We start from the raw sequence: 17,214 nt of genomic DNA, 5'->3' as shown, positions 1-17,214 counted from the left end.
TGCACCTTGCTCATACCAAGCTTAGCATCTCAATACTTACTTTAAAGTGATCAAGGGGCAGCTAGGTGGCACAGTGGATAGAGCATTGGCCCTGGAGTCAGGAGGACCTGAGTTCAAATATGACCTCAGATACTTATTAATCACCTGGCTGTGTAACCTTGGGCAAGTCACTTAACCCCATTGCCTTGCAAAAAAAAACCCCAACTAATCAAGGCTGAATTTGCCCTTCCATACCTTCCATCCATTGCTCCAAGTTTCACCCTCAGGAACCAAGAAGAACAAATCTGATCCAATTCTTCCCCACAATAACTTATCTAAAGCTTAAAGATGACTATTTTGTCCCCTCCTGTCTCTTTTATTCTCTAATCTAGACTCTCTAGAGTCTTTTTATCTGGTAAATGTTATTATTATTCCAACTATCTTCCTCTGCATCACTTTCTCTTTACATTGGTCAATACACATTCAATTACATGAAAATTTCTCGGCATTCTATATGTATTTTTATGCTGAATTTAAAAATGCAAATCTGTTGTTGTAGCAACTGTTGTGTCTGACTCTTCATGACCCTATCTGGGCTTTTCTTGGCAAAGATACTGTAGCAGTTTGCCATTTCCTTCTCAGCTCATTTTATTTTGTGCCCCAAAATGCAAATAGAATTACTCTATTATTCTTTTTTTAGTTGTTTTTTTTTTTTTTTTTTGCAAAGGCAAATGGGGTTAAGTGGCTTGTCCAAGGCCACACAGCTAGGTAATTATTAAGTGTCTGAGACCGGATTTGAACCCAGGTACACCTGACTCCAGGGCTGGTGTTTTATCCACTGCACCACTAGCCACCCCTTATTATTCTTTATTATAGTTGATAAATAGAAGAACATTTATTAAGGGCTTACTACATATGTAACACTTTGCTAAGCTATAAATATAGACAAAAAATCAATCCCTGCTCTAAAGGGTCTAAAAAGGGAGATAACTTGCAAAAAACTTTGGACAAACAAGCTACATTCAGAATACATCAGAAATCATGACCAGGCCTGGGCTAAGCATGGGTGCGTGGGCTGTGTTACCCATACCTCCTGACCCAGAACCCAGCGGCCATGGCCCAGATTTGTGGGCATTGGTGGTTGAGGCCTCCTCTCTGGGTGACCTGTAGGGCATCTGCTGAGGTGGAAAATTTCTGTATTGGTCCACTATATTTAACCAAAGATGCATCCAGACTTGTCTCCACATCTGCACAATGAAGAATGTAACATTTTAATTAATCTATTAAAAGAATGCCATAAAAAACACAGTGTCCTGAAATTTTTTTGGTCACTGTAATAATCTTGATCATGAGATGTGGAAATGCCTGAAAAAGGAGTTTGGGGAAAGGTGGTCTAAGAGCAAGGAAATTAGAGAAGCTAAGCATGGGAACTTTTCTAATATTTCAAGAGTCTGAGAACTGAGTTCTGCTTTCAACTTGACTGATAAATGAATGAACATCTGAATATTTAGTTAGTAGCCAGAAGAACATCACCATGTTTGAACTCAATATTTCTTAAACATCTAACCCTTCTATGAGCTGCAGAGAAATTTGGAAACTGTTGGCATAAAACTTTGGTAGTTGCAAGACTACAAGACTGAACCTCTCTTAATTATCAACAAAACATCAACATCTGAATAATAATTATTTGTTTATTGCCTTCTATAAGAAAATAATTTTCCTTATGCCTATTAACCTGGAGGAGTTAGAAGGATGAAGGATGTTGCTATTAGTCTTCCCTTCATAACTACATTAAATTATTAATACTTCTCTTCAGTACCTGGAAATGTCAGCATTCCATTCACAAGATCTCAGTCATATTCTACCCCTTAGGAAACAGTCTTCATGAGTTGTGGCTGAAAAAAATGCTTTTTTAAAAAGATAGTAGAATAAGTTGAAGCATGGAGAATCTTGGGAATCTTTAGCCAAAGACTAAAATGTTTTGTCTTCTCAACTATACTTGGAAAACTATTTTCCCCAGTGATTAAAAATTTGTAATACAAAAAAACAAACAAAAAAAAAGAAATCATAACCAGAAGGAAGGCACTAGAATTAAGAAAACAGAAAAAGCTTCTTGTAGAAGGTATCATTTTAACTGGGATTTTAATAACATTATTAATATAAAGTACTTAATTTCAGGAAGTAATAGAGTATATGGACAGCTAGTTGATACAATGAGTGAAGTGTCAGACCTGGAATCAGGAAGATCTGAATTCAAAAGTGGCCAAGTCACTTAACCCTGTTTGCCTCAGTGTCCTTGTTTGTAAAGTGAGCTGGAAGAGGGACTGGCAAACCACTCTTTTTTTAATTTTTTTCATCCATATGCACATGTATATTTTTAAGTTACAAAATTTCTTTCCACCTTCCCTTACCACCCCTTTTCCCTCAGTGGACAAACAGCATAGTATATGCATATTTTTGATAAACGTGTTTACAGATTAGTCATTTTTGGTATGAGGAATTAGGATTAAGGGAAAGACATACATGAGATCATTTTTATAACGTGTTCATCAGATTCTGAAGGGTTGGGCTTTTTGTTTTGTTTTGTTTTTCTTCCTCTGGGTGGGGATAGCATTGTCCTTAGTAGGTCTAATATGGTTATCCTAGCTCTCTGAACTGCAGAGAGGAGCTGCTTCCATCAAGATGCATCATCTCACGATCATATCACTCTTTGCCAAGAAAAACATAAATGGAGTCACAAAAAGTTGGACATGGTGAAAATAACCCAACAGCAGTGAAGTATGGTGTGTTTGGGATGGAGGGCATGCTAAAATGGAGAGGAGTAGTAGGAAGTAACAAGTTGACTTATTCTTACATGCTGCATGAAGTCCCAGCTTATGTGGGTTTGGCAAGGCAGTCTGGGACGAGTTCACACATGTTCACTGTTCATAGTGAAATTCTCAATTTGTAGCCAACTGTTGAGTAAACTGTGTGTACAGCAGACATCATTTGGCAAACATCATTGTTTCTACTCTTCTTAAGAACTTCATACTTTGTAGATATTGGTGTCCATTATTTAAAGTTTTCCTGTGACTTCTAAGTGTATTAGTTTATCCAAACAGCTTTTAGAATGTATGCAGGGAGTGATGCTTAAATCTCAGAGCTGGAACTTGATTCTTCTTTTAAAGAAAGTGTATGAATTCTATTCTGGATATAAATAGAGGAAAAAAGAATAAAGGTTGAGCTTTTAACTTATGTAGTATTTCTGGGCTTAGGAAATTAACTGGTTGGAAACATTGATTTTGTCACATGTAGTTTGCAGTTCTGGTATTTTGGAGAGAACAAAAAGATAATTCAACAAATTGCTATTTTTGTTCAAGAAATATAGGAGACATAAAGCAGTTCTCAAAAGGGAAATAAGAAAGTTTTGCTAAATATATGAAAGAATGCTCCAAATCACTAATAATAAAAGGAATGCATTGTTAATGAAGCTGTGAATTGATCCAAACATTTTGAAAAGTAATGTGAAATTATGGAAATAAAGTGACTGGAATGTCTACAACAGGGAATCCATTTCTAGGCTTATATCTTGAGGAGGTCATTGATTGTTCCCAAAAACACCAAAATATTTATAGCAATGTTTCTGATAATAGCAAATATTTTGAAGCAAACTAGATGCCTATCAATGGGAGAATGCTTATACAAATTGTGGTACAGGAATGTAACAGAATATTGCTGTGCAATAAGAAATGATATTTGTGATTAATACAGAGAGGCATGGAAAGAGCTATGAACTAATGCATGTGATGTAAGCAGAACTAAAACATAATATGATGACTATAGCAATGCAAAAAGAACCACCACATTTACAAAACCAGTTATGAAAACAAACATAACTCAAAAAAGATATGAGAAGATATCCCAACTCTTGGCAGAAGAGGTCCAGAAGTGTTGCCTAGCACAAACATTTTCTGACCATATTTTTGTTAAGTGTTTTTTTATTGATATTATCTTATTTGATTTTCATAAAAGCCATAGGAAGTAAAATGCTATTATTTTTTTCATTTTACAATGCAGGGAAATGAAGCCATCACTAAGTGATGGCTTGAATCATACCAATAAAATAAGTAACTGAGGTTAGATTTGAGATTAAGGTCTTCCCAAATCCAGGTTCACTAGAAACCTGGTTGTTTCTAGGCAAGTCTAAGACTGTTTTAAATGGTTAAGAACTACCTTTAATGAAACTGTCAAACGGTTGGATTTTGAATAAGGAAGATGAATCAGATTATAACAACAAAGGTCACAATGGTAAAGGAACAATAAGGCGGTGGTTGCATAATGGAAATCATTCCTTTGCCCTCAGAGTCTCATATAATAACTCAAAGAATTTTGTTTGTGGAAGTGATTTAGCCAAAACCTAAACTGAAATTTTAGATTTTAGACAACAATAATGAAATCTCATAAAGATAACAACAAAATACCATATTTCCCCTATATATAAGATGCCCCCGTGTATAAGACACACCTTAATTTGGGGGCCTGAAATTTGGAAAACAATATATTACATAAAGTTATTGAACTCAAGTTTTATCATGAAATTCATACAACTCAAAGCTCCCATTCTTTAGCTTATCCTCATCTGTGTTTTGATGAAAAATCATTGTCCTAGGAGAGGCTGTGACTGCTCTCCTGCCTGTGCTCTGGACTGGGGCTGACCACAAGCACTCCCTGGGCAAGTCTGGTGCATGGACACACACATAGTCCGTTCTGTTTCATGAGCCTGAAGCACCAATCCTGTCCTGCTTGGAAATCAGTCACTTCTTTTTCATCAACAATTCTTCTTGCTTCATCTTTGTGGACACAGGAATTCCAATGACCCTCTGCTCTTCAATCTATCTCTTCCATTCCCTCTCTAACTCAGACCATTTGGCTGACTTAGCTCTCATGGCCTTCTTCTGCCATGACATTTTCAGCAGGATTTCTTCTTGCCCGTTAGCCAGTCTAGGATTGTTTCCTCAGTTGGAGGAGGACCAAACTGACATTCAGCAGCACAATTTCCATTCACTTTTGCAAACGGGATCCCTTTGACCTTGAATTCAGCACTGGATGAAAATCTTTGCTGAGCCATTTCTAGGCAGAATGTGGCAAAAGATAACCTAATATAATGGTAACAAACGTGAAACAATGAGTGCAAAGACAACAAGCGCAAAAAAGTGGGAAATTCAAGTAAAAAAATCTACAAACACTGTATGAGACACTCCCAGTTTCTAGACCCCAAATTTTTCAAAAAAAAAAGGTACATCTTAAACATGGGGAAATACAGTATATTTAAATCATAAAACTCTTTACTTGAGCTTCATCCTTTTTTTTTTTAGGTTTTTTTGTTTTTATTTTTTGCAAGACAATAAGGCTAAGTGGTTTGGCCAAGGTCTTATTTGAATTCAGGTCACTCTTGACTCCGGGCTGGTGCTCTATCCATTGGGCCACCTAGCCACCCCCTTGAGCCTCATTTTAAAGGAAGAGAGGGACTTTCCAGAGAGCATTCCAGAGAGAAAAGTTCAGGCAAAGAGAATGATCACTATAAAGGTATAGAGATGGGAGATGGGAGACAGACTGTCAGATGTAAGGAGCAGAGAAAAGGTTGGTTTGACTGGATCTCAGAGTGCAAGAAGGAGAGTAATGTCCAACAAGACTAGAAAGCTGGATCAGAACCAGATTTTGAAGAGTTTTCAAAGACAATCAAATTTATTTTTTTTTGTCTTAGAGGCTGTAAGGATTCACAGGAATAAAGAAAATTACACGGTTAGAAACATATTTGAGGAAAATTACTTTGGTGGTAGTATATGGACTAAAATGGGAAGAGATCTGAAGAAATGTGACCAATCTGAATGTTGTTGTAATAATCTAGGCAAGGTGTGAGAAAGGCCTGAACTGAGAGCTGAGTAAAGATCTAGAGTTAGAAACGAGAGGATTTGACAAATTATTGGATGTGGATGAGGGAAATTTAAGACTTGAGGATAATAACCAAGGTAACAACCATGAAAGGTTGGAAAGATGATGATGATGATGATAGCTTATAGAAAAAAATTAGTTATAAAGAGGAGAGGGATGGAAAGGACTAAGATAATGAGTTCCGATTTAGATACATTGAGTCTGAGATGTCTTCAGATTATATAGCTTGAAATGTTCAATAGATCATTGATGATATAGTGTTGAAGTTTTAAGAGAGAGTCAGGGGCTGGATATATAGATCTGTGAGTCATCTACATAACGATCATGGTTAAACCCCTGAGAAATGATGAAAATACCAAGAGAAAGTATATATGGAAAGAGAAGGGAAGAGGTTCAAGGCAGAATCCTGGGAAATACCTACAGATAGAATGGAAAAATCATTTATTTGAAAAAAATATTCTAAGACTATTTGTGAGAAGCTGGAAGTGATTTTTCTTTGATTAAGATTACAACTTGGATATTTCAAATGTTATAACTTTATTTGTGAAGGAAACCACAGTGGTAGAAAAATTTTATTTAAAAGATTGACTTTGAAGGAGTATATTTATTCTAGGAAAGAAAAGACAATATGGTAAGCCAAGTTTGTCCTAAAAAGTTGTCTTACCAAGAATTGTCAATAATCTTCTTAAGGACTATTAAATTATGGAATTTAATTTGTTTTTCAATATCCATTTCTTAGATTCACATATGGACTTCTTCCTGGAAAACTTAAGTGCTATCTGTGATGAAAACAGGGAATATTTCCCATAAAGAAATTGCTACAGTAGAAATGTCATCCTAGGGCATGTGGCATTTCCAGTTGCTTGGAGCTACATTTTAGGCAAGTTAAACAGGTTTCATTTTGTTTAGCAAAATATTGCCTTTCAAACATAGAGCTGCAAATGCCAGGAAAATAGTCCTTGATAGACAAAATCTAAAGCCATATATGAAATCAGCTCTACAACCCAAACTCAAACCAAAACAAACAAAATAATTCTACAAGGTTCACTTATTTTGTGGGTGTGAGCAATCTTCCTCCCCAGGGTCACTTGGCCAGTACATCTCAAACACAGGACAGATCATTCTCACTTGACAGCCAACTTTCTACTCTCGTGAATATATTAGCCAAAACAAATATGTTATATGTGATAAATCCTACCTCTGGGGTTAGAGTCCTCTTCTTCAGCTAGGAACTAGAGTTCTCTAGATTAGTCTTGGGTCAAGTTAGAGGGTCAAGCAGAGCTAACAGATAGACAGAATATAGTTTTTTTTCACCAGTTAGCACCAACTCAATGAGAATACATCTTACTAGATTCCAACTTTAGCTGAGAAACAAACTTGACCTACGAGATAGAACACTAGACTTGGAGTCTGGAAGACCTGAGTTTGAATCTTGCTTCAACATACCTACTGACTCATTTATCTTTGGACTGTATTTATAAACTCATAGATTTAGAACTGAAATGGACTCTTGAGACCAACGAGACCCATCCAGTCATTGTATAGATTGGAGAACTGAGACTGAGAGAAGGTAAAAGGACTTGCCCAGGATTGCACACCAATAAAGTGTTTGAAGTAGGATTTTGACCCAGGTCTAACTGATTCTAAGTCCAATCTGCCTCTCCCTCCCTCATCACCCCCCACACCCCATCTGCTACAAAATGATACTTCTCTGAACCATGATTTCGTCATGTGTAAATGAACTGTTTTTGAGGATCACATGAGATAATGTTTGCAAAAAAATTGCAGAGCTCTCTATTAAGGCAGTTGCTATTGTTATCTCTTGGCTCCTAATAGCGATAGCTGTAGCTCTGACCTCTGTTATTGTTAAGTGGTGTCAACTCTTTGTGATCTCATTTGGGGTTTTCTTCACAAAGATTACAGAATGGTTTGGCATTTCCTTCTCCAGTCCATTTGACAGATGAGGAAACTGAGGCAAACAGGGTTAAGGGATTTTTCTCAGTATCACATAGCTAGCAAGTTTCTGAAGTCAAATTTGAACTCAGGGCATCTTGACTCCAGTCCCAGAACTTTATCCACTGTTCCCACCCAGCTACTTCATGTAATCCTACTCAAGCCCCTTAACCCTATTTGCCTGAATTTCCACCTCTGTAAAATAAGCTGGAGAAGGTCATTATACATTTGATAATCAATTTATAACAGGAAGAGATCTTATGGATCATCTAACCTTCTCATTTTATTGATAAGGAAACTGAGGCCCATTGAGTTTCAATGACTTTAGCATATTACAAATTTTCCTCCTAGGATATTTATTAAATGTCTTTGCTTTAAGTTAGTTTTCTTCTCTGGATAACTAGAGAAAAAAGTTTACACATTTATGTAAATGTAAAGTCATAGCAAGCCTTGAACCCAGGGTTAATTATTTTTGGGGCCCCATTGTTTGAGGAGGGTGATCTCACAGGTATTATAGTATGACTTCCAAAGTGGATTTGTACCCTGGTTAAGTGCCATGCTGCCAAAATTGATTGATAAAACTTGTCTACCTAATCTATCCTACATCAGTATAAATAGTCATCCCTGAGACCAGATTATAGAAAATGATCTGCACTGGTAGCCAACTAAAGTTGGAATTTTCTTTCATGGGGGTCACAGCTGTATGTTTGTGTGTAATTTGTTGGGATAATGGCAAGTCTGTTATCATTTTCTTATAATTTGACCATTATCATTTTTATAAAACTTCTGACTTCCTATTCATTTTTTCTCCCTTTGGTTTCTCTCCTAGCCTTCTTCTCCATCCTAAAATGCCATGTTCCCCTCCCCCTACCAAGAAGACATGGGGCCAATATTAAACAGCTGCAGGGCCAGCCTCGAAATTGATACTCACCAAACTGATAAGAAAATGGTCCAGGCCAGAAGGCTAAGCACAGCTGGAGAATAGGGAACTCTTTGTCCTGTTCTTGCCTTAGCCAGAGGAATGATTTATTTTTGCAGGTAAACATATTTTCTTATCAGCCTCCAGGATAATAAAATTTTAGTGTCTACCATGTCATGCAGAACGGTCATGAAGGTGCATAAGGCATTTTCAGATTGGAAAATAGTATGGACTGATAGAGATCTGGATCTGGAGGTCTTCTCTCTTCCCCTTTGCCTGTAGAAATCTGACCCCACCCTTCCAGTAACAGTTCATAGAAAAATTGATTTGAGTCTTCATCTGAGTAGAAAATAATTACCACTATACAAAAGTGGAATGGACTTCCCTGGGAAATAGTGAGTTTCATGTTACTGGAGGTCTTCAAGTGGAAGTTTGATGAGTCCTCACTAAGGATGTAGTAAAGGAAATTCTGGGGCAGCTAAATGGTGCAGTGGATAGAGCACTGGCCTTAGAGTCAGAAGGATGGGAGTTCAAATCCAACTCAGACACTTGCTATTTACTGTATGACCTTGGGCACAGGTGTTAACCTTGGTTGCCTCAAATCCAGGACCATCTCCAGTCATCCTAATTCATATTTGGCCACAGGATGCAGATGGCTCTGGAGGATGAAGTGAGGCTTGTGCCTTAGCACAGCCCCCTTCCCTTAAATCCAATTCATGTGTTTGTTGTCATGGTGTCATGGTCTTTAAAAATGAAGAACAATCATCAAAGGAAATTCTTATCTGATGTAGGTTGGAGTAAATGACTTCTGATGTCCCTTCCAACCTTTAAATACCATGTTTTCTGAAAACTTAAGCTCTTGCTCCTATAAGATGCCTTCCTTAACCTCCATAACTCTTTTCTCCTTTGAACTCCTATGAGATTTGTTGTGTGTACCACTCAACTAATACATATTATACAAACATATTGTGATCTTTTCACATGAAATTGTTTTTCTTCCCTATCTAGACATTTAATTCCTTGAAGACCAAGATTATCTTATCTTTATATCCTTCATAATGACTTAGACAAGGTCACTCCTCAACTTGAGTTTGAGTTTTTGCCAATTTAACAGAAGCCCAAAAGGTTTATTCAAAGTAAAAAAAAAAAAACCCATAAATTGCAATTGACCATCTTATTTTCCAGCACAGAAGCAACTAATTTCTAACTCCCCCTAGAGGGTGGGGATTGTTTCCTCCATTAGACAGTGAGTCCTTGAGAATTAGAGCTATTTTGATTGTCTTTCTAAATATCTTCAGCTCTAAGTAGGAAGCCTGGCACATAGCAGGTGTATTATATTTTTTTCTTTTAATTTAATTTTTTTCCAGTTACATGAAAATATAGTTTTCAAATTTTCATTTGCGTTTATGAATTCCACATTTTTCTACTACCTTCCCTTCACTCCCCCTTCCCTATTATGGGGAAAAATATGGTAACAGTTGTATATGTAAATTGTATTTAACATAGTTCCACATTAGTCATAGTTGTGAAAGAAGAATTAGAATTAAGGGGGAAAAACCAGGAAAAATATAGAAAAAACATAAAAGGAGCTTTAAAAAGTGAACATACATGCTTTGCATTCAGATTTCATAGGTTTTCTCTAGATGTTGATGGCATTGTCCTTAACAAGTCTCTCAGGATTGTCCTAGATCTCTGAACTTCTGAGAGGAGCTGCATCCATCACAGCCGATCATCTCACAATGCTATTTTTAATATGTACAATGTTCTCTTGGTTCTGCTCACTTCATTCAGCATCAGTTCATGCAAGTCTTTGCCTGTTTCTCTAAAGTCTGACCACTGGTGATTATTTAGAAAACAATAATTCTCCATCACATTCATATACCATAACTTATTCAGTCATTCCCCAGTTGATGGGCATCCCCTCAGTTTTCAATTCTTTTCCACTACAAAAAGAGTTGCTATAAATATTTTTGAACATCTGAGACCTTTCCTGTTTTTTTTATGATTTCCTTGAGCTATAGACCTAGTAAAGGTATGATTGGCTCAAACATTATGCAAAATTTTATTGCCCTTTGGACATAATTCCAAGCTGCTATCTAGAATGATTGAATTGGTTCACGACGGTGCATTAATGTCCCAGTTTTCCCACATGTAAGTGCATGATATTCTATGGCCTATTTGAGTCCCATGGCCTTATGATATAGCTAGTATTAGCTAGTATTAGCTATGTCATATATAGTATTATTAATATTATTATTCCTATTTTAGAAAGGAGGAAACTGAAACACAGAGAGGTTAGGTAATTAGATTAAGTGATGAACCAGAACTTAAAATTAGGGTGCTCCTATTGAGGGGGCACAATTTCCAATGAGTCAAGCCTGAGACACAACTTTTTACCCAATAAGCTGAAAAGTCAAAATTTACTTAAAGGTAGAGCCAATCTTGACAACTAACTGGTTAATAAATGAATATGCTTTGAATAAGACAAGACAAAGAGCTGTGAAACAGTAGGATTCCCAGGGCTATTGATTTTGAAATCATTAAAAAAAAAGGCTTCAGGGTTGACTGGCTGGACAGTATAATCTGGTCTGAAACTTCAGGGAGAACTCTCTGTGGACAAGATAGGAAAATTCTTTCTTAATTCAGAGATCAGAGCCCAGTTCAGAGCCAAAGACCTAGAAGCCAACACCTAGAGGGAAGACAGAGTCTAGAATCAATTGAAAATTCCACCAAAGATAGGTCATAGAAATACAGAGGGGGAGAAGGGGGGTGGGAGATGTTCCCCATAGGTGGGACAGATTGCCTTTTCCATGGATCAAGACAGCAACCACTTATTAAGAGAAGTGCCCAGTACTCCATTTTTAATCAGTCAGTAAACATTTTTGGAACACCTACCATGGGGCAGATCCTGTGCTGACTACTAGTGATACAAAGAAAAGCAAAAGACAATCCCTATTCTCAAAGAGTTCATAATCTAATTTATAGTCTAAAAGACAGAAGAAAAGCTATGTGGCAAAGAGCTGTGGCAAAGATACTGCAAGTTGCAACTTGCCAGTAGTGAGGTGGCTCCAACTACTCATCCCTGAAAAGTGCATTAATTTAGATCTATAGGGAAATCTGTCCTTTATTCAAATTAATGAAAGATATAGTCTACTTTTTACCAGTTCACTGCATTGATATACTAAGCTTCTAATTGCAGAAGTATTGCTAACTGAAGAACTATAAGGTCCTTTTTGAGAATGAACAGACTACAATGGAAGGCAACAAATAAACAATTATGTACAAAAGAAGTAACCAGTATAATTTGGAAATGACCAATAGAGGGAAGGTACTAGAATTAAGGTGGGGGGGGGGGTTGGAAAAGACTTCCTGTGGAAGATGGGATTTTAGAGGGAACTTAAAGTAACTTGGGAAATGTTGGTGGTGCTGGTCCTGGAGTTGGAAAGACCTGAATTCAGATGTGATCTCAGACATTTATTATATGATCTGGGCCTCAATTTTCTTATCTATAAAATAAGCTGGAGAAGAAAAACTCAAATTATTGCAGTATCTTTGCCAAGAAAACCCCAAGGGTCACAGTGATTTGGACACAACTGAAACAACTGAAGAGCTGAAGAGGGAGGGAGAGAGGGAGAGGGAGAGGGAGGTAGGGAGGGAGAGAGAGAGAGAGAGAGAGAGAGAGAGAGAGAGAGAGAGAGAGAGAGAGAGTCAGTCAGAGGAACAATAAATAGAACCAAATCCCTGGGGTACAGTGTATGAAGAAATAACAGTGTAAGGTATAAGAAGACTGGAAAGGCAGCAAGACCCCAGGTCATGAAGGATTCTGAATGCCAGACAGTATTTTCTATTTGATTCTAGAGGTGATAGAGATTCCTTGTAATACACACTGACTGTGTCACTAGAGGTAGTGGGAGAACTTTGGAAAGAAACTGAGAAACCAGTGTATGGAGGATGAGGTCTGAATGCCTGTGTGGGTAGATGGATAGGGGGAAAGGAGTGGGTATCAGAACTGGTAGAGTAGCACTAATAAGCATTATTCACAGGGAGACTACAATAACAATATCCATGAATACAATAGTTAAACCTCATTCTTTTAACCAGGAGCTCTTCATCTGAGATGGTGAGCTTATTTTGGAAAAAAATATATTCTTTTATAGTAACTCTCTTTTTGGTGAGTAAGAATTAGAAATCAAGATGTCCATCAATTGGGACATCACTGAACAAGCTGGGATATATGATTATGATGAAATATTATAACTATGAGAAATGATAAAGCAGGATGATAAAAAAACCTTGAAAAGACTTATATGAACTAATACAAAGTAAAGAGAGCAGAACCAGGAGAACATTGTATCCAGTAACAGCAATATTGTATGATGAAAAACTGTGAATGATTTAACTATTCTTAGCAATACAATGATCTGAGACAATGCCAAAGGACTAATTATGAAGTATACTATCTGCTTCCAGAGAAAGAATTGATATTTGAATACAGACTGAAGCATGCTATTTTTCACTTTCTTTTTCTAAGTATTCATACAAAATGACTCATATGGAAATGTTGTACATGATTGTACATATATAACCTTTATCTGATTGCTTATAGTCTCAGGAAGGTGGAAGGGAGAGAAGGGAAGGAAGAAAGAATTTGAAACTCAAAGTATTAAAAAAAAGTTAATTGTTTTAAAATATAATTTGGGGAAATATATTTTTAAAATATTTTCTTAATTGTATTTCACTTTAAATTGTTTTCCTTTGTTGTCCTATGTATTTTTACACATTTATTTATTTGTGTGTTTATGTATTTATTTATTTATTTTAGGTTTTTGCAAGGCAAATGGGATTAAGTGGCTTGCCCAAGGCCACACAGCTAGGTCATTATTAAGCGTCTGAGACCGGATTTGAACCCAGGTACTCCTGACTCCAAGGCCAGTGCTTTATCCACTATACCACCTAGCTGCCCCATTTTTATACATTTAAAAACATTACTCTGAGGAGTTCATAGCTCACCAGACTGTCAAAGGGATCCCTGGCATAAACAGGGGCAAGACCGGTGTTGTAATTCATGGAGGAAGGAGAGATGACTTCTGTGAGCTGAAAAATGAATTGGAGTCATATTACACTGGTAGATACAGCCTTCAAGTTAAGAATTCTAGCATGAAAAGCATCTATCCACCTCATTCTGGTTCCCAAAAAAAAGACATTCTTTCCCTATTTCATACACATATGTAGAAACATTTTCTAGCTTAGATTGTTGTGATGAAATTGAACTCTTTGGAGATGGATATTTAGATTTTTTCCATTAGTTTGCTTTGTAATTCTATCCTGACATATTATTATTTCAGTATTTGATTTTTTTCCTGGTTTATTAATAAAGTTCAGGTTCCAGTCAGATGAAATAAATTATACTCTTAAAAAATACCCCCACATTGAACCTTAATCCAGGAGAATTCAATGGAGAAGTGGAAAACAGGTTATACCAGCAAGAGTGCCAACTTGAATCTAACTCTGGCTAAGATCCTGTATATTTTGAATCAGGCTCTAAGCTAGACAGGGATGAGAGCAGAAAAAAGGAACCAGGGCTAGATGTCATAAAAGGTATTAACCCAGCAGACCTGCAGCTAAGGTAGCAATTGTTGGGGAGAGAAAAGACTCAGAATCATTCTCCTTTGCTTATGCTTGTGATTCCCTCACAGGAGGACTCCCTCTTGAGACAAAAACAAAAAAAGATGATTTGGCAAAAGAGGATGGGAAGTAGAAAAAATCAATGTGCATTTCAGTAAAGACCAGGGAGTCTTATGTCTTTCCAATATCTTTCCTTTGTAGCTTTAATCCCTCTCTATCTCTTTGCAGCAGTAAAGCTCTTAGATAAAATAAAGGAGGGATACAGATTCTATAGCTGGAAGAAACCTTAGCAGTCATGTTGTCTATTGGCTTAAGGTTCATAGGAGAACAGAGTTCAAATCCAACCTCAAATATTTATTAATCATGTGAGCCTTGCAAATCACAACCTCTGTATCACTTTCCTCACCTGTAAAATGAGGACTATAATAGTACCATCAAAGAAGCCAATATTTGTAAAATTGTGTAGTACACTGCCCGGCAAATAATAGGTGAAATGTAATTGTTCATTCCCTGTAGAATCATTCAGAAGACTGCTACCAGAGGATTGTCTGCAAGAGGTCTTGGATCAGAAACTATCAAATGCTACTCATACCACAGAGGGTAAGAGAAAAATTAAGAAGGTATTTCTCTTAGGCACAAAGATGGAACTTGAGACAAGATGTTATGGGCCATTTCAGCTGGGTGGTTCCAAGGAAGTACAAGGTGTATTGGTAGGCTTGGTCTAATTCAAGCCACAGGGCAGACTTCACCTGGCATTGCTCCTATTTGAATAATCAGATGACAGGTAGATAACATAAACTTGGCTTCCAGGAACAGGAGAAAGCTAGCAATCAAAGTAACTATATTCACATTTCCATAGGTACTCAATGGAATGACAAATACAAATTTAAAAAAACTGTCCCTGCCCTCAGTAAGATTGAAATCTAATGGAAAAGGACAGCACCCAAAAGGAAGCAGAAAACAATGGAAGAAATGGCTACTCGTTCTGAGGCTGCTCTCTTATCTATTTGAAAAATGAAATCTTTATCAAAGAAATTTGCTGTAAATTTTTTTCTTCAGTTTCCTGCTTCTAATTTTGACTGCATTGTTCTTTGTGAAAAACACAATCAATTTTTTGTGATCAAAATTATCTTGATCCATTCTATCTCTTGGTTCATCATAAACTCTTCCCTTATCCTTTTCTATGCTCACTTAATTTGCTTAGGATATCAGCCTTCATGTCTAAATCATGTACCCATTTTTGACCTTATCTTGGTGTAAAATGTTGATCTATGTCTAGTTTCTGGCAGGATTTCTGGCACAAATTGCTCTTCAGTTTTCGCACCAATTTTTGTTAAATGGTGAGTTCTTGCCTTGAAAGCTTGGACTTTTAGCTCTATCAAACACCAGATTACTATGATCATGTGTTACTGTGTATTGTGTACCTTTGATCAACTACCTGTTTTCTCAATTAGTATCAGATAATTTTCCTGTCCAATTTATAACAGAGTTTGAGATCTGGTACCTGAGGACAGTTTCCTGCACATTTTAAAGCACTGATTCCCTTGACATTCTTGATCTTTTATAATCATATGAAAAAATGTCTAAATCACCATTAGACAAATGCAAACTAAAACAACCCTGGGGTACCATCTTAAAGCTATTAGATTGGCTAATATGACAGAAAAAGAAAGTGATAAATTTTGGAGGGGATATGAAAAAATTGGGAAATTATTTCCCTGTTAGTGGAACTGTGAACTGATCCAATCATTTTTTTAAAAAATTTTAACTTATTTAAGGTAATGGGGTTAAAGTGATTTGCCCAAAGTCACACAGCTAGACAATTTTTAAGTGTCTGAGGCTGGATTTGAATGCAGATCTTCCTGACTCCAGGGCCCATGCTCTATCCACTGTGCCACCTAACTTCCCTTACACCTCCAATCATTTCTGAAAACAGTTTGGAAATATGCCCAAAGGCATAAAACTGTGCATACCCTTTGATCCAGCAATAAGACTACTAGTACTATATACCAAAGAGATCAAAGAAAAAGGAAAAGAATGTATTAGTTTTTTAAAGTTTTAAAATTTAGTATTTTATTTCCCCCCCATTACATGTAGGAACAATTTTTAACATTTGTTTTTAAGACTCCAAGTTCTAAATTCTCTTCCTTCCTCCCTCCTCAGCCCTCATTTAGAAAACAAGCAATTTAATATAAGCTATAAATGTATAGTCATGCAAAATATTTCCATAATATGTCAAAGAAAATATAGACCCCCCTCCCCACAAAGAAATCTCAAGAAAAAAATAATTTAAAAAATATGCTTCAATTTGTATTCAGACACAACAGTTCTTTTCCTTTCTCTTTCCAGATTTGTTTTTGGTTGTCATATTGCTGAGAAAATTTAAATCATGCACAGTTAATTGTCCTACAACATTGCTGTTATTTTGTACATAGTACTTTTCAGTTTTGCATCAGCTCATGCAAATCTTTCCAGGTTTTACTGAGAACATCCTACTCAGCATTTCTTATAGCAGAATATCATTCAATCATTACATAGCACAATTTGGTCTGTCATTTATAAGTTGATGGTCATCCCCTCAATTTCCAATTCCTTCCCAACAAAAAAGAGCAACTATAAATATTTTTTGCACAAATGGGTTATTTTCCTTTTGATTTTTCATTTCATCTAGGAAACAACTCTAGTAGTACCATTGCTAGATCAAAAGGTGTGCATGGTTTTATAGACTTTTGGGCATAATTCCAAATTGCTCTACAGAATAGTTGAATCAGTTCACAATTCCACCAATTATATCATCTTACTTTCCC

This window comes from Macrotis lagotis, chromosome 5 (genome assembly GCF_037893015.1).
Source record: "Macrotis lagotis isolate mMagLag1 chromosome 5, bilby.v1.9.chrom.fasta, whole genome shotgun sequence".
Taxonomy (NCBI): domain Eukaryota; kingdom Metazoa; phylum Chordata; class Mammalia; order Peramelemorphia; family Peramelidae; genus Macrotis; species Macrotis lagotis.
This window is presented reverse-complemented; position numbering follows the sequence as displayed.